This window comes from Gopherus evgoodei, chromosome 3 (genome assembly GCF_007399415.2).
Source record: "Gopherus evgoodei ecotype Sinaloan lineage chromosome 3, rGopEvg1_v1.p, whole genome shotgun sequence".
Lineage (NCBI taxonomy): Eukaryota > Metazoa > Chordata > Testudines > Testudinidae > Gopherus > Gopherus evgoodei.
This window is the reverse complement of record NC_044324.1, coordinates 23348505-23367819: the sequence shown is the minus strand read 5'-3', so window position 1 is coordinate 23367819 and position 19315 is coordinate 23348505. Positions and strand designations below refer to the sequence as shown.

The following is a 19315-nucleotide window of genomic DNA, read 5'->3' as shown; positions in this document are numbered from 1 at the left end:
GTAACTCCACCGATGGCAATGGAGTTAGTAGTACTGCCAACTCCAAGCACTGAAAAATACACTGGTCAGCCCCACCCCCCCCCAGGAGACTTTAAAAAATAATAAATGCTGAATTATATTTTGTTTGCCTTCTGGTTTCTGAGCATAGAGGGTGCACTTGGGTCACCGTTACAGGCTTTCCTCCGCAGCCATGAGTGCTAGAAACCTTTTGTTTTAAAAGAAAGCTGAGTCTCATGTGAGCACTGGCCTTCAAAAGCTGGGGCTTTAAGAACAGTCATTATCCTGAGACTTACAATAAAATCACAAGAGCTGGCCACACTGAGTTAGTCATGCTAGTGACATCAACAGAGTTAAACCAGGGATGAAAATGCCCCCACCATTCTTATCACTCAATATATCTCAGGTCATGATCCACTGGACAAGGTTTTCATCTATGAAAAAGGTTACTGGCTCCTTGTCAAGAGTTTTAAAACAGGGTGAGCCACCAAGCTGCAAGGAAGTCTGCACGTTTTAATTTTCAGCACAGTGCATGGCAAGTTGCAAGCCCAACACTCATTATTCACAGAAGCTGTCTGCTTATTGTGTCTCTTCCATCTGGTTGTCTATAGACGCCATAGCATGTGCCTACTCTAATGTTCTTGGTGGCAACATTCTACAATAAGTTTGTCTCTGACATGAAGCAGGGATGGGTGAACTCATTTAGCCCAATTTCCAATTCCCTTCAAACATCCTAGGTATGAAAATAATAGGTTGGGTGTTCTGCTTAGGAAACGAGTTGGGGGGGAAGGAGCAGAAACAAGGATCGTGGAAGCTGGATTAGAGAGCTGGCAGAATGAAAATTGGGGAGGGGGAACAGAGAGGGGGCAAAGAAGTTGACTAATGAAAAAATAGAATGCAGAGTAGGGGCACTCACTTGTGCCGCCCTACCTTTACAGGTAGGAAGGATATATTTCCCTAGTGCACAACCCTTTAGAGTGTGTGCTCACTTTCTCCTCATATGAAGTGTGTGTACACGCATATGGAGGGAGCACTGGTTTAAATTGCAGGGAAAGTGTTCAGGAGCTAAAACTGCTTTGGCTCTGTGCTTCTTTGTTTGAGAACTCAGCAGCTTTGCAAAACTTCAGGACCCATGAGGTTCACCCATCTCTTCTCCCAAAACCACAAATCTGTTATATTTTAAAGGGAATTTAGGGCTCCTGTCAGATGCCAGATGACTCACCTCAAACCTGACCTGAAAACATTCCCATCTAGTGAGGGGGTAGGTTGGTCAATTCCTGTCCTTGGCCTTGATGGCTAGAGACAACGGTTGGCATGAATGAAAACCCTAAGGCAGAAGGATTCTGTTGAGTGCCATCAGCTGGCATGGCGTTTTTTATGATTTCGACACCTGACCACTGGAAACTATATCAAGACCACTAACTCATTTGACATAAGCCAGTTGAAATGCTGCCAGGTGGTGATTAGAAATGTGCCGAAAGGCAATGTTCAGAACCGGAGTAGGCATAGGGTAGGGGTCGTCAACCTCTGGCACATAGCTCACCAGGGTAAACACCCTGGCGGGCAGGGCCGATTTGTTTACCTGCCGCGTCAGCAGGTTCGGCCGATTGCAGCTCCCACTGGAAACGGTTCGCTGCTCTAGGACAATGGAGTCTGCAGGAAGCAGCGCGGGCTGAGGGATGGGCTGGCGGCAGCTTCCTGCCGCCCCCATTGGCCATTGGCCCCCGGCGAACTGGAGCCAGTGGGAGCCGTGATCGGCCAAACCTGCCGAAGCAGCAGGTAAACAAACTGGCCCGGCCTGCCAGGGTGCTTACCCTGGCGAGCCGCGTGTCAGAGGTTGCTGACCCCTGGCGAGTCGTGTGCCAGAGGTTGCCGATTCCTGGTGTAGGGTAAAATCACAAGGTCTGATTGAAAGTGAAGGATTCTAATCCAGCCTCTTCAGAAATTTAAAGAGAGCTAGATTTAAAGTTCCAGTGTGGGGCCGTTTCTAGGGGTGATCATCATATGATTACTGCTACCTGATCTGGAGTTGAATCAGTGACCTAGAAGTGAATGACTCCATATCCACTTACCAGCCCACCAAACCCCAGCACTATTGAATGTAATATAGCTTGTATAGTAGAACCTCAGTGTTAGGAACTGACCAGTCAATCACGCACCTCATCTGAAACCAGAAGTACGCAATCAGGCAGCAACAGAGATTAAAAAATAAAAACAAAAAAACAAATACACGTACCAGGTTGAACATAAACTACTAAAAAAAGGGAAAGTTTTTTTAAAAAATTGATAAGGTAAGGAAACTGTTCCTGTGCTTGTTTCATTTCAGTTAAGATGGTTAAAAGCAGCATTTTTCTTCTGCATAGTAAAGTTTCAAAACTGTATTATGTCAATGTTCAGTTGTGAACTTTTGAAAACAACCATAACGTTTTGCTCAAAGTTGCAAACAACCTCCATTCCCGAGGTGTTTGTAACTCTGAGGTTCTACTGTACTTTTATAGCAAACGCTGTGTCACTGCATGCAAATTCTTTGGTTCCTAACTACAAACAGCAACCAGAGGCCATACCACCCAGAAACAAAGCTGTTATTCTGGAATGCGATCATCTTGCTCCTTTTATACGGTGAAAAGGTCTGATACATATCAGGAAATGTAAGGTTACTGTACAGTTTTTCCAGCTGCTTGAGATACTAAGTCTGAATCTGTTAGTGCTTATGATGCTTTCACATTAATATAACTCTACTGACTTGAACTAAGTTGCTCCTAATTTACACAGGTGCAAGTTAAATTCAAAGGTAGATGTGGCATTCATACACTAAGTATTTATATTTTATTTCTTTGCAATAAGTACAATTCTTTTTAAAAGCCTAAGATGCTTTTGATGATTTTTCACTGTTGCTTATAAAGCACAGAGTCCTGTTTACCCAAACACTGAATAAATGTAATTTCTTCCTATAGGGTTATGTCTGCATTACTCCTACTTGCAATTTGGTCACTGCCCAATTCGCCAAATTCCCTTTCAGCCACATCTTTAACTTTTTGGATTAAGTTGCAATGTGTTTCCTTACCAACATTTCTGTACTGCCCTTGTGCAAGCATATTATTTTCAGGGTTGATCAGAAAAGTGCTGGGTTGCAGGGAGTTCTTAATGGGAAAACAAATGTCTGCCCTGTCTTGTTTTTCATCTTAAAACCCGCTTTTTCAGGCTTACTTGGAAAATCTAACTCTCACTGCATCAAACCATTGATATCACATCTTTTAAAAACTGTAACCTTGGAGACTCATACTCTAGCCTCCCTTGTGCCCATGTCATTTTATTGACCTCACTTTGCCGTAGGCCCACCCCCTTCCCTCCTTGTCTTATCTACTTCTACTGCTTTTGTTTTAACTTAGGCCCTGATCCTGCAACCACTTCATGCATGTAAATTTAAACATGGGCATAACTGTTTGCAGGATTGGGATCTTAGATGGTAAACCCTTCTGGGCACGGAATCTATCTTTATTTGTATTTGTGCTACGACGTGCCATGCACATAAGTGATGATGATGGTTATAGCAGGGGTGGCCAACCTGGGGCTCCAGAGCCACATGCGGCTCTCCAGAAGTGAATATGTGGCTCCTTGTATAGGCACTGACTCTGGGGCTGAAGCTACAGGTGCCAACTTTCCAATGTGCCGGGGGGTGCTCACTGCTCAACCCCTGGCTCTGCAACAGGCCCTTCCCCCCATTCCATCCCTTCCTGCGCCCTCCCCTGAGCCTGCCATGACCTCGCTCCTCCCCCTTCCCCTCCGAGCCTCCTGCACGCCACAAAACAGCTGATTAGGAGGTATGGGGAAGGAGGGGGTGGGGCTGATCCGTAAGGCTGCCGGTGGGTGGGAGGTGCTGGGAGCCAAGGGGGGGTGAAAGGGAGAGCTGCGGACGGGCTGCTGACATATTACTGTGGCTCTCTGGCAATGTACATTGGTAAATTCTGTCTCCTTCTCAGGCCACCCCTGGTTGATAGTATAATAATTTGAAAGTGCAGTAAAACACATCTTGAAATACCACCCCTCCATCCTTCTCCTACATCCCAGTCCACAATTAAAGATTTATGTTGATTTTTCTGATATACCAATAGTGAAATAGTGTGAATTTGAGGCCTCCCAGCCTCACAAAGTGTCACTTTTCACCTGAGTGGCACATGCAACCTGCAGCCTATTTCAAGGCTGAAAGCTTTGCTTAAGCTACACTTGTTTAGTGAAAACCGTGTTTCCTCCACTGCTGTTGCAAAGACGAAAATGGAAATAGGGATCTTTAATGCAAGTTCCATCTTCTATGATATGATCATTTTATGGAGCTTAATTAACAACATAAAAGAAAAATCATATCAGAGTTTACCTCTTTACCCAAAGGATTTCCATCTCAGAGTTTACCTGAACTGTACTTAAATTTACTAGGTAAGTTCTGCACAAATGTAGTATGGCATACGAATCGTCCGTGAGATATAAATTTAGAACAGAAATGAAGTAATGTTAAAACGTCAATCTCTACACTAAAGCAGCAGGTTAGTACGTACTTTCCTTCCTGCAGACCATACTGCTCTTGTGTTTTGTATTTAAAATAAAAACAATTAAAATTCCATGTGGTTTCACTTATTTTGATGCAGAAGCCTCATTAAAAACCCTAGACTTGGGAGCGTGCCAATAACATTTTAGGATTGGTTTTGCATGAGGTTTTTTTGTTTGTTTTTTTTTTTACCTGTTGCAGCTTCACTGATATATTGTTTACAGCACAGCGTGTGCCACGGTCATTTCTCCATTTCAATTTACGGATGCCAGCTAATGCCAGTTGACATTCATTTTTCAATTAATGAGCTCTGCTTGTAGTTTATAGAGAATAATGCAACAAATTTCCGGCCTGGTTTCAGCACTTTGGCCAATCACTTCCAATTATTATAGACTGCAATGTATTGTGGGTGTATTAACTCCTTCTGGGTACAGCAAGCTGATGTGCACTTTAAAAGGATTATGGGATAAATTTATAACTTACAAACATTGCAATTTGCTGGAATGTGCTTAGTCATTTTTTGTTATTGGGACATTACTGAAGAAACAGTCCCTAAATGTATTGCATATGTCTGCCGTGGAAGGGATTTTTAACAATCCAGTGCACTGTATAATCATTAAAAAAAAGTATGAGAAAATACAATGGTGTTTGTCTATTCTATGCTATATTAGAAAACAATTGAACAGATGGACCCAAGGGACCTCAGCTTGGCATACTTATAACTATCACTAGGGACTATTTTAATTAATTATATTTCACCTAAATGGTGCACTCACTGCTTTTAGGCTTCGTATTATGCCTTGCACTGTTTAAAGATTGCAGTAATTATTCTATCCTGAATAGGCAGGGATATGGGACTAATTGATTTATTATGGCTTTTTTCTTCCCTAATGTCTATGATTTACTTGTGCAGTTTAGCTTATTATAGATAGGGGTGGTAGCACACCTATTTATTACGGTTGCCTGACTCTTCCTGTTATAAGATCCAGTTTTCAGTTTTTTATAACTTTGCCAAATTTTTAACCATTTGAGCTGAAATTTTCCATATCATTATTATTATTATTATTTTATTTCAGCCAAGATAGTTGTTGTTTCTGAGAAGGAGGCAAGTAGAAAATAATTGTTTAGCCTTGTGGGGAGTAGGGCTGAGTCCAGGACAGATTGGAAGGAATAGAAAAGATGTCATGCTTGGGGCATAATTGGCACAAGAGTTGGTGTCCTCAAGAGCCCAGAATGGAACCCAAGATTCCTGAATATCACCATTCCTCCTCTGTCAGCAAATATCTGTGCAACCCACTGGCAAAATGTCCCATAACCCTTTAGTGCTGGTCCACACAGAGCACAACAACCTAGTATCGCCACTAGGACAAGTGGCACGTCTGTGCGGTGTGTATAAAAGTTCCAACCTTGCTGAGGACCCATATGGCTGTCAATATGATGTCACGTGATGGAATTTCTATTTGATTTTTAGTTTTATTTTTTTTAAAACCTAGGAACTTGAACACAAAAAATCTATGCTAAAAGAAGATTATTAAATCAAGCACTCAAAAGTCAGGATACGTGAGAATTAAGGCTGCCTGTTCAATCCTAACTTGGATCCCTTGTGCATGTGCATTATGATACAATTCTTGATTACATGATCGCATACTATTTTTTCCCCCACAAGATCTTGCCTCATTCAGTGCACAAAATGGACGTGCTCTGCAGATGAATCAGGGCTACATAGTGAAGGCGGTTGTCTGTAGGACCCTTGTCTCATTTGTTGCAGACATTGGAAGGTGTGTGGTGAATGAAGCAGAAGACTGCACAAAGAGAAGGGATGGTCTTGTGGTTAAGGCAGCTGAATGCTGTCCTGGAGAACTGAATTCTATCCTTTCTTCTGCCACAGAGTTCCAATGTGATGCTGGGCATGTCATTTCAACCAGACTTCTCAGGGGAGGTCACTAGTTATGTATTCCTCTTTTTTGGGTGCCTGACTTGATACTCTGGGGTCTGATTTTCAAAAGTGCTGAGCACTGTCAGGTACAACTGAAGTCAATGGGAGCTATGCTTTGAATATATAAAATGCTATATAATGTTAAGTACTCTGAAAAATCAGCTCCCTAGGTATGTCAGATTTGGCACTCAAAATTAATGGATACTTCTGACCCTAATTTTTTTGTGCCTCAGTTCCCCAATTGTAAAATGGGGCTAACACCACCCCCTGCAACTTGTTAATATTTGTGAAGCACTCAGATGCTGTGGTGAGGAGCACCAAAGAAAGACCCATGAGGAAATTAATAATTGTGTCCTCAGAGCAGAGTTTGAATAGTGTGCAGTAAATAAGGCCTGGGGCCACACACTGAACAGTAAGGGGAATAAACTGCTCATTCAGTGAGCAATGTCCATCTTGGGCACTAAATGAGGCAGTGGTCCTATGGGAAAAATAGTTATGTGAACATGTAATTAAAGAATGTATCATGATGAATACACACAAGCGGGCTGAATTAAGGTTGCACAGGCAGCCTTAATTTTGGCATTTCCTAACTTTCGAATGCTTGACTTTGCCACCTTAATTTTTTTTTAATATAGGGTTTTTTTGTGTGCAATTTATATTTGACTTTTTCCACAAACACACTTTTGCATTATTGTGTCATTTTATTTTACTTTCATCACTCTTTATTTTAAGTTTTCTTCTACTGCATCTGATAGTATTTATAGAACCAGACCCTGATGCTGCAATTGGATTCCTACAGGTAGACCTTGACTTCAAGGAGGCTGCATACAGGCACAAGGGGTGACTGTGTGGATCCAACTGCAGGACTGGGGCCTGAGGTGATGCGTTGGGGGGGGGGATGTGGGCTCATATGCCACCCTTACCCCAGATTTGTTGCCTGGCTTGTACTGAGCATGCTCACATGGACTGAGCATGCTCAGTAACACTGTTGAAGCCAGTTGCCCTCACTCTGCCCCTTCCCCTCCCATACGCATACACTATCGGAAGGCCCGGGTCGTCTCTGCCTCAGACTGTAATTTCCATGTGGCACAGGCTGCCTCCTTTTATGACTGTTAATTGGCATGCACGCTTCGGCTCTGATCCTACACATGCTTACACATAAGTTTAACTTTCTGCATGAGCTCAGTGTGACGACTTGCATGCATTCAGTTGAGCATGTGTGTGGATGTTTGCGAGATTGGGGATTTTTGGTGCTATGGAAATAATTATCATCATCATTTTGTTTTTTATCAGAGCCTCAAATTCTCCATTTTGAAGAGAGAATAATAATTTCCTACTGCTTGTGCTAATTCTTACAAAATTCTGAATCTACGTTTGTAAAGCACTTCATAGCTGTCTAGTGGTAGAGAAACGCAAATTGTCAGTAATCACTATTAATGTCATTACTCTCAGAAATGATCCTCATCATTTTTACTTCATGAAAGTAACATTCTGTGAGGTCTGGGATTTTGTTTTTTAAATTACTTTAAAGCCAGTATAGCTATTACTTTCTATCACCAACCAAGTACATCTGTAATTAAGGATTTCTCAGCAAGCTATGCAGTCATAAAACTATATATTCTGAGCAAGGCCAGAAGAAGATCAGGAACATCGTTTTTTTAAAAAGTGAATTGGGGAAAGATGCTCCCCACAATTTTTTTTGCTGTGTTCCATTCTTTTCTATACTGTGACGCCCAACTGACAACAAAGGAAAGTTCTGGGATTCCCCTTTCCATCTAGTCATAAAGAAAGGGAAGGTTGTTGTGACCCCTGAAACCTGTTTGAAACCTCCAAATTGAGAACTCATCTTCTATGGAACCAGAAACTTCTAAAATGACATTTTTAGCCTTCTCCAATATGGAGACAGTGTACACAGATGCATAGCTGCCTTGTTATAGGTGAGCTGAAAATATTTTAATAACAATACTAATGAGGTGCATTTACTTTTATTGGAGCTGTACACAACTTTCATTAAAAAAACCCAAATCACATGGAACCCACTTGGGGTTTAAGCCAAATCCCATTAAAGTCAATGGGAGTGGGGTCAAGCCCTGGCTTTGGGGTTACCATCATTGTATCTTCCATGCTGCTCCCTATGTATGGAATGTATTCTCCAAACTAAAATCTAAGGTTACCCCCCTGCCCTTCTTAAAACATACTTCTGCAGAGATGCTCATGATAAACGGCTCAGTGATAATGGTCAGGAAGGTGTCCTGCATGGAATACTGATTTAATTAAATATCTTGTTTTATTGATATCCTAACAAAACCAAACCAGCTTTGTCCTCCTTTCTGCAAGCCCTCTGTTTGTTACTCACTTTTTGTATCTTCTTTCAAACAGGCCCCAATTCTGAAATCAGATCCCCACAAGCGAACTGGCATGGAGTTCCACTGACATGCAAATGGTTCCATCCACACAAGTGGGATTACAATATTGGGCTGTTAGGGTAAAACTCCTTAGGGTTACACTGTAGTTATCCTGTGTGCATGGAAAGCTTAGTTTAAACAAACTGTGCCAAATATATCCGTGTTGTTTGGGGCATTCAAAAATAAATATATATTTTTACTTAATATGTGTTAAATATTTTCAAATTGCATTTTTAAATCAGTTTTGTACACCAAAACTCTGTCCCCAGACACACAATAGCAACAGTAAAGGTGTGAACTGCTTCCCCATTCGCTTCAACGAGGTGTAAACTTCAAAGCCTAAGTGGGACCATTTAAACTGTAATATTATTGAGCACAGCAATCTAACAAAACTCAACTGAACATTTTAACTCCTTCACAGCTGTTCCACTGCATAGCGTCTTCCTGGCCTTGCACTTCCTCTATTCGCATGTGAATTGTGATGATATTTCACTTTTTTTTAACACTGACGTGTTTTGGGGCTTAGGCAAGCTGAGTGGCACATTAAAATACCATCTGTTCTTTAGTTAGATAGATAGATTAGATAGATGTTTTCCTTGGATTTTTTGTGTAGCCACCAAGCACTTCGGTTCATCTAATATCAACTATCAAAGTACCAAGTATATAACAAAGGAGAGTGATTCCCAGGCATATCTGGCAGATTGCTTAGCAGGTAAAATAGTGTCTTTTCACTTTCCCATTTAATCCAGCATAGGCTCTATCATTACCCACCCAACTCCCTTAACAGGATGTTTCTGCTACAGTGGCTGCACAGGAAGAAGAGAGAGGAAGAACTCCTATCTCTTTATGTATTTTAATTATTTTGGCCCCTGTTGCATATCTGTGCACCGGTTTTCACTGAGCTGTCCACAATGACACCAAGGACTTTTTCCTGGGTGGTTAGTTAATTTAGAACCCAGCAACTTGAGTGAGTAGGAATTCCTTCCAACATTCAGCAAAGAATCCTGTGGCACCTTATAGGCTAACAGACATTTTGGAGCATGAGCTTTCGTGGGTGAATACCCACTTTGTTAGATGCAACACGAAAGCTCATGCTCCAAAACGTCTGTTAGTCTATAAGGTGCCACAGGATTCTTTGCTGCTTTTACAGATCCAGACTAACACAGCTACCCCTCTGGTACTTCCAACATTCAATGCTTTGTACAGCACAACACCCGTGGCCGGACTGCTGACAGCAGGGATCGAAACAGGGATCACTGGTTCTAAAATTATGGGTCTGTAGCTCAAAGTACCTTGGTGCAAAGGCTACAGCAGACTCCTAAACCTTTCTATACAGGCCCAGCCCCTAGATGGGGACAGAGTGCACACTGTGTAAATGTAGTTTACACTTGCATTTGTCAAGAATGAATTTCATCTGCCATCAAATGCTGCCCATTCAACTCGCTTAATTAGGTTCCTTGCTGTCTTCTCTAGTTTTCACTATCCCATCTAGGTAATCTTCCCCACAATCCACATGTTGGCCCTGTGTGATCATGGTGGAGAGAAGGAACTGGTTATATTTTGGGGATGAGAGGGATTCATTTTCAGCCAGCTCGACTTGTTAGAAATTTCAACATTCTCTAATGTTGGGACAGAGCTGGCTGCTAAGACAATAGAATTTAAAAGCCTTGACACTTTTATGCATCAAAAGTTATTTGTTAGTCTTTTTTATATAATATACCCCCACAAATAACTATTCCCCACTATTTTTGCACTGGATGATGTGATCTTATATAACATGCAGTCTGTCATATAAAGCACTTCTCCCACCACTGTAATAACATAGTGCATCTGACGAAGTGGGTATGCACCCACAAAAGCTTATGCTCCAATACATTTGTTAGTCTATAATGTTCCACAGGACTCTTCATTGCTTTTTACAGATCCAGACTAACATGGCTACCCCTCTGATACTATAATAACATAGTATATCAGCTTCTGCTGGGAAATGCACCAACTCTTTAACTAGAGCGACTAGAGAGCAAGTGTGAAAAATTGGGATGGGGGTGGGGGGTAGCAGGCACCTATATGAGATAAAGTCCCAAATATCAGGACTGTCCCTATAAAATCGAGACATCTGGTCACCCTATCTTTAATAGTTAACTGTGCACAGCAACACTCACAGCAGTTGAAGGCAGGAAGTGCAGGAGATCATCAAACCCTCTTGAAACTAAGTTCTTATATAAGGGCTCATCACTACTTGTACCTATCTATTAATGTAGGCAATAGGTGCAGTATGATGGAAGTAGAACATACATAATATTTCTTGGAAATATCACAAGAAGTCTGGCAAATTTACAATGCTGTGCAAAAAAAGGGCCAATACTTTGTGATGTCACTCACACATGAAACACGAACACCATGTTCAGTTTCCCAAAAGTTTCACCACTTGAATTTCAGTTGCTGCAGTTTTTCACCAGCCCCGGCTACAATGCACTACAGGGAATGTTTGAGGATTTCTTGGACAGCAATCTAAACAGAGCTATATACACCAGGAGAACGAAGCCACGGGGCTGAAATCTTTAATGTACAGCAATAGAGAGTGTCTGTATAATAATTCTGTGCAACTCCCATGAATGGGAAGATAATATACAATGGGGGTTAGGAGTCTAGTTTATTATTATTTTATTATTTCAGACAAATGTGCCTTAACAATCCAATATAAATAGTTGTTTCCCATGTTGTCATGAATTGTACTTTTCCACTGCATGCTAACAACTCTCAAATTCCATCTGATCCTCAAGCACAGGCAATGAAACTATGCTGTGCAAAGAGGAAAATAAATCTTGGCATTTCACTGTAACTTCAACCTTTAAACCCCCTCTTTTTTTCTCCCTTGCCAAATTTTCTGTTAGTATCCTGTTCAAATAATACACTTCCCTTTTGTGGAAAGAGAGACAGAGGATTCCTTGCTGGTTCTTGATTAAGAACGTTTAAGAAACCGGGAAGGAAGAGACTCTTTGAAACTGGATCTACTGTAGGACGGAAGCCAACACACAAAACATGGTGTCTTTTAGAAAAGGCCACACACAGTGCCACTACAGTCATATGACTTTTCTGTCACATCCTGAAGCCATTTCCAGCTCGTGCGCGAGTTTGTACTCTCATTTAGAAGAGGATGGGATATATTGGGAACACACACATGGAAACACTTTCAGGGAATCAGTTTCCATGAAATCCATAATGAGCCAAGTGGCTTCAGATGTGGCGGCATGCCTCAGATTAGCCAAAAAAAAAAAAAAAAAAAAGACAAATCCACTCTTTCAGCCCTTATTTCAGTTTCAGAAAAAAAATTAAAAACCACTAATGACTTATGGCTACCAAAACATGAAGCCACAAAAAAAAAAAAAAAAAAGGGAAAACCTTGCCCTCCTCAATATTGCTTTTTTACTGATGTTCTTATCAATCAGAAGGAACTATTTCTGTCATGGCACTGGTTTGCAGGGGCTTAATTAGCTCTTTCTGAAGTGCTGCTAAAAACACTGTGGAGGTGAGGGGTGGGTGAGGGGTGTGTATGGGGCAGGAGGCAGCCTCTGGTTTGATAACACGTGTGGTCAATTAAGATAGTTTTCAAAATTGTAGTTAAATGATAAATGGTTGGTTAAGTAAATCTCTCCAGAAAAGGTGCATTCAGATGGAACAGCCTTATGTTTTCCTTTGGCCCATTGGTTGTAACTGGGTCATACAGAAATCCGGATTTATGAGCTGGCAGGTCTGATGTGCTTCAGTGTCAGGAGACGTAAAGTTCAGGAGCAGACCTGAGCCTGCCTTGCTGAAAGCTACATGTGATGAGAGATGGAGGAGTAGTTCTGGATCTAGCTTAGGAATGAGCCACTTATTATGGACCCCAAACAGTGAGATGGAGGCTGCACTGCAGTTCAACCAAGAGCATAGTAAGGACTAGGAGGCAGAATTACCGGTGGAAGAACAGAGCAGCAACCACATCCCAATCTGAGTATTAAGTCAAATAATTGGATGGCTGAGGATGTAGGGAACATGGGGGAATCATTCACTGACTGAATTGGGGCATTTAAAACAGGAACAGACTTTACATTTTTTTCACTAGCAAATATGGTCGGAATTTAGAAGTAGCCCTTAACTTGGATCAGATCATGCCACTTTTACTCTCCCTGAGTAGTATCTCATTCCACACACAGTCCCTGTGTTTTCAGTAAGACTACTTGTGAAACAAAGGATCGCCCAACATAAGAGTGAGAGAATGAAGCTCTTGGGGAGCCAGGCTGGAGCTTGCTTAGATCTCCAAAAGTTAAATTGAAAAATGAAATCCCAATGAATTTTAAAGCTTGTTTCTACTGCTGCTGCAGCTAAGACTTAGCCTGGAAACTCTGAAGGAAACTCATACTCCATTAATACAATGCTCTTCTCAACTTCCGCCTCCAAAACAAGATCTGAGATTTGTTTTTCAGACTGTTCTTTCCACTAGAGCTCGGCACAGTAAACTAACTCAAAACTTCTGCATCAAGGAAAAGGTCTCAAAGTTTTGTTTGGCTTTGTTTTCAAAGAGCTGTCTGTATATTTTAGAATATGTAGAATTTTCCTTTGATTTAAACCTCCCTTTTAACAATGGACAAGAGATGATTTCTCTGCTGAGTGATTTAAACAAAAACAAACATATTTTGGTTACTGAGGGCCTTGTTCTTAAAGCGTTTTGGGTTTTTTTTCAGGGAAAAATCAAACCCTACAAATTGTTACGCTTTTGGCAAAAACGTAAACTCCCAATTCAGTACAAGTTTCTCCTTATTCTAGCTAAACCGTATAGTACAAAGGGGTAGAAAAGGTACCTCCTTGTTCCATGCGTATATAAAAGGACTTGATGTCTAATGTAAACAAATAAAAACATACTGTTCTAGTACTGAAATAATCTTTGTCTCTTAAACATACATTTTCAACCTCCAACTCTTTCCATTTCCAATGCCTTTGGTTTTTTTCTCCCCACCCCCCCGTACAAAGTTCTCTGTCTCCTGAATGTAAACAGACACACCTAATTCTGTACTAAGGTGCCTGAAAGCAACTCCTTGGTTTCACAGAAAGAACTATGTGGAAGAAAACAAGACTGAAGCTGTAGAAGCAGGAGCTGCCGCTGCTGTGCTGAGTGGGAAGTTTAACATGTAGACTGCTTGTGAATTTCATGGAAAACAATATGATTCTCTTAGGTCAGGCCATCTTGTGCAGGGCAAAATACACAGCTGTAGCTCAAACAATGGAAAGAAAACTCTCCTGGCAAAGCAAAGGGAGCCAAGTTAATTTTTCCCCGTTACCTTGATGATGGTGAGCATAAAGTGATTTTCCTAAGTGATGCCCAAACCATCTTGTTATTGGCAGCAGGCTTTGGGTAAAATTTTCAAAAGTGCCTAAGTGACTTAGGAGCCTCCATTTTCAAAATGGTCTTAGACACCTAGGCCCAGATCCTCAAAGGTAGTTAGGCACCTAACTCCTAATGGGAGCTTAAATTATCTTTGAGGCTCTGGGTCTTAGGAGCCTATGTCCCACAGTCATTCAATGAGACTTATGTCTTGTCTACACACAAAAGTTGTACCACTTTAACTACATCAGTACAGTTTATTTTATCGATATCAATATAATTAAAGCAATACAACCTCCCCATGTATGGACGCAATTATAGCAGTATAAATGGGCTTATTATGATATAGATTATTCCAGTATGGGAAGGGAAAGAACCTATACCAGTATAAAGCACCTTTATGTCAGTATAAGCGTGTCTATATGAGGGATCATACTCATATAACTATATTGGTAAAAAGTCACACCCTCAACCAACATTCAAAAGTGCGTGTGGACCAAGGCTGTAGGCTCCAAAGTGCCTAAGTCACTTCTGAAAATGTTACCTCGTGTCTGTATTCAAAGCTGCCCCGGTGCAGTGAAAGGTGTGATTGTTCAACCAATTTAGGTAAACCAATGCAAATCCATGAACGGACAGTCTTCATTTGATGCAAACCTGAACTCTATTCCTTGCTGAATTCAGCTAAACCACTATAAACCAAATTTAAATTGGATGAAGAGCGTCCATGCACGGTTTTGCACCAGTTAAATGAGATCAGTTTTTAAACTGATTTGAAGTTTTAACCAGTTTCAACATTGAATATAGAGAAAGCCTCAAAATAGTTTTTCCAGCTCTACAGGCCAGGACTGCCCGGGGGGGGGGGGGGGGGGAAGTGGGGCAATTTGCCCCAGGCCCCACAGGGGCCCCCATGAGAATATAGTATTCTATAGTATTGCAACTTTTTTTTTTATGGAAGGGGCTCCCGAAATTGCTTTGCCCCAGGTCCCCTGAATCCTCTGGGCAGCCTGCCACAGGGGAGCCTTGCATTTGGCTTTTATCCTCCCAGGGGTCAGTGATGAGGAAGAAGGGGACTGGGTTTTTAGCCTGCATAGTACTTAGTTACTACAGCATTACTGGGCTGAATCATTATTCTCTAAGAAAACATTAGCTGAATTGGCCCGATGTCAAGAGGCCTTGGGATGTCTCCTTCCCAGGCCAGTTGGAAATGGGGAGTGTCATGGAAATATTGTTCAGGATGACTGGGAGGAGAGAAGGAGGTTTTGAAAGCATCCTCTTCTCATCCAATCGCTGCAGCTGCTTACAGAGGGGGAATGCAACACAGTCCTTACAGCAGAGTTATTTTCTGGCTCTGGCACTGACCTGCTGTGTGACATTCAGCAAATCACTTAATTTCTCTGCCTATGTTTTGCCACCTGTCACATGGCATTCTGGTATGCTACCTGCCTGACAAGGTTCAATTAATTAATGTTTGTGAAATGCTTTGAGATCTTCTCACGGAAAGTGCTAGAGGTAGAAAGACCAGAGGCAAAACCAAGCCAATAATATCTTAGAAAAATTCTTCTGCAGATTAAGTTGAACAAAATGTGGGAAACAGAGAGCATGAGGAGAACTCTGCTTAAGATAAACTTTCACGTTCAGTCACAATATATCAAGAACATTTTAGATGTGAAAGGTAACAGTGATCAATCCATATTATCTTCCGTTGCCTTCAACTGCTCTCAGAGAGAGAGCTAAAGCGATCTTAAACCAAACTTCTCCAGTTCATATGCACAACAGAAAGGGGCTAAGAAATTCAGAAATTGGCCACGAGCAGCCCTAAAGTGCTGCATTTCTAAAGTTGTGTAACTTAGATCGATCCCCTCCACCCAGGGTAGACCAGGACTTAGATTTGACATTCATGGTTTCCAGATTTTTTTTAAACTACAGCATTCCAGTATGGTTTCCTCCTCCTAACCCCACATAATTACTGATACATTTAAACCTGACCTCCATCTTAACAAAGCTTTTGTCTGGGAAATGACTTTGTTTTGAGGCCAGGCTTTGTTTTAAATAAGTACACTTCATTGGCTTCTTGATCTAGTGTATGTACCTATTGGCTTGGCAGCTCTGTGCTGGCTGGCCAGGGTTGCCACCTTTCAGCTAGACAAAAGCCAAAGGGAATTCTATCACTAGTACTACTCAACCCTTCCACCTAAGCACCTTTCACTCTGGCTTGAGTTTTGCCTGTTGGGTTGAGGGTCCTCCTAGATGCACTAAAGGCAGCAGAGCTATAATACAGGGCATGATGTTTGCTGTCTCAGTGCAGTGCTACTTTCTGCTCTGTCAAGCTGCATCAAATATTAATACTACTGAGCTAGGTGGGGATTTTCAAAGCTGACGAAGGAATTCAGATACACAACTTCACTAAACTAGCCCCTCGTTCTTTACATTTTCAAAGAGATGTACAGATATAAACAAATTAATTGTGTCCTTGTGACATAGGTGAGGGTTGTTATTCCAATTTCACACATCAAGAAGGCAGGGAAGGTGAGTTGGGGTGGAGGGGAGGAGGAGGAAATGGTTTAATGTTAGTGGGTTAAGTACAGTCTACAACTGGGAGTCAAAAGCCTGAGTTCTGATACTATTTGCCACTGATGCACGGGGTGGCCTTGGGCAAATCACTTGGGTCATTGTTTTCAAACCTGGGTGCCATGAATGGGAAAATGAAAATCAGACCACCTGTTTAGGTGCCTATACATCAATTATACATACTTGACTGTCATCTCCCACACTTTCAAATTTTGGCCTTAATCTCTCCAAGCCGAAGTGCTGCTAATGAGATAAACCTACCTGACAGGAAGGAAAAAGGGTTTGAGGCAGAATTAATATTTGTACAGTACTCAGCTGAAAATTACCACCTAAGTATAAAAACTATCATTAAGGACATGCATTATGGCAGTGGATCTGGAATAGAACCTGGAAGATCCTGGCTCCCAGTCCTCTGCTCACTCCACTGGATTGTGTTGTTATCACCCTGTAACATCTAGCAGATGTGGCAGTTCTAGTGGGGTTCCCCAACTGCATCACACACAGTGACTTGACCTCAGTTCTGGAGACACTGAGGTCTCACCATGTTAAGAAACTCACACTTGAGCTGCAAAATATAGCCTTTTCCACAGCAGGGTACCACAGATGTTTCAGAGAATAAAGTGAGTTTTCTATGTAGGAATGTGTGTACTATGGAAGTCATGGGGGCCACTCCCATTTGCCCAGCTGAAAATGATCTTTGTGCACAAAGAAACATCTGAATACACCAGTTGTTCTGCCACATAAAAACAGCTGAGAGTAGCAGTGCACAGGGCGATACCACATCTGAATTATGAGAGAAAGGATGTTCTGGACGTAAAGGCTCCAGCCCTTGACTCAGAAGGTCTGGATTCAATACCCTGTTCTGTCACAGACTCCTTGTGTGACTTTGGCCTCTCCGCACTTCAGTGCCTCATCTGTAGAACTGGGAGGCTGATAATTCTGCTACTTCCTGTGTTTATTTAGATTGTAAAGCCTAGCAAAATGCAGCCTGATCTCAGTCGAAATCTCTAGGTGTTACTATAATATGAATATATTTTAACAATAATGAAGCAGGATACATGGAGAAAGCTGCCACTGTACACCTGAACCACCCCATATAACATCATGAATCAAGAGGAAAGAGAAGTGTTGGTCAATCAGCCTGCTAGGCTAATGCCACCCTGAATTTTGCTTAGAAGACTCCCAGTACTGAGTAGCCCATTTCTCCATCGCCTCAAACATAAACTACTGTACTTGTCTTCTTTCCAGGCCCTTCATGGCTCACCCTCCTCCTCCTTGTCTCTTTTTCACTACTGAAATGTTGACTCCCACCTACAATCGGCCTATGTCATAGAATCATAGAATATCAGGGTTAGATGGGACCTCAGGAGGTCATATAGTCCAACCCCTTGCTCAAAGCAGGACCAGTCCCCAGCTTCCAATGTCACCAGCTTCCATTGTCTACTTGTTACATTTTTCAAACAAGCACTCTGTTCTTTCTCCCATGCTTCCCCTCACTCTTGGGAAGATGTACACACCCACAGAGCTATGTCACTGTGCTCCTTCAAACTCTCCTTTGTCAGGATACCTGAAAAAACTTGATGATGGGTAGGCTGCTGGCGGGCTGCTTATCATGCTGACTGATACTGGCTCACAGTTTCCTTGCGTTCCCCCATCTGTCTGTTTGTATCCATCTTTGTATGCAGTGTTATTGTAGCCGTGTTGGTCTCAGAACATTAGAGAGAAAAGCGAGGTGAAGCAATAACTTTTATTGGACAAACTTTGGTTGGGGAGAGCGACAAGCTTTCAAGCTTACCCAGAGCTCTTCTTCAGCTCTGGGAAACTTACTCAGAGTGTCATAGCTAAACAATCTATTCCACCTTGTATTGAGCTGCAACACTCTGAGTAAGTTTCCCAGAGCTGAAGATGAGCTCTGTGTCAGCTCTAAAGCTTGTCTCTCAAACAGAAATTGGTCCAACAAGATATTACCTCACCCACCATGTATCCATCTTGTCCTGCATTTAGATTGTAAGCTCTCTGGGGCAGAGCCTTCGCCTGTGACCCCTTCCCGCCCCGCTCATGTTTGTACAGCACCAAGCACAATGGGTCCTCATCTGTGATGTGGCTCCTAGGTGCTACCACAATACAAATAATAAGCGGCTACGATATGGCAATGGTAGGTGGCTGGATGACAATTCCAAAGATGGCTTAGCAGCCACTCTCAAACGTAATCATTGCTTTGATCGTTAGCCCCATGTCTCTAGTAAGGCAAACCAGTGTGTGTACCTCCACAGCTGCTCCAGGAAGTGTACTCTGTTCTGGGAAAGCCTTTGTCAAGAAAAACAAAATGCAGCTTGGAACTTGCAAATGCAAAGCTGTAACCAACATCCGCTCTTGGAAGCCCTCTGCTTTCACAACTGAGAAGGACAGCATGTGCCAGAACTTCATCAGGCATGGAATTAAAATAGCCCTGGGCTGGGCCATGTGTTTCTCAATGCATCATGCTATCATCTCCCAAGAGTCTCTTA

General features: G+C 42.0%; 1 protein-coding gene across 2 annotated transcripts in view; it reads right to left on the bottom strand.

Annotated features, from left to right (window-relative positions):
* Positions 1 to 19315, bottom strand: part of RUNX2 (RUNX family transcription factor 2) — a 113577-nt gene that overhangs the window by 5467 nt on the left and 88795 nt on the right. The gene's annotated exons all lie outside the window — the stretch shown is intronic.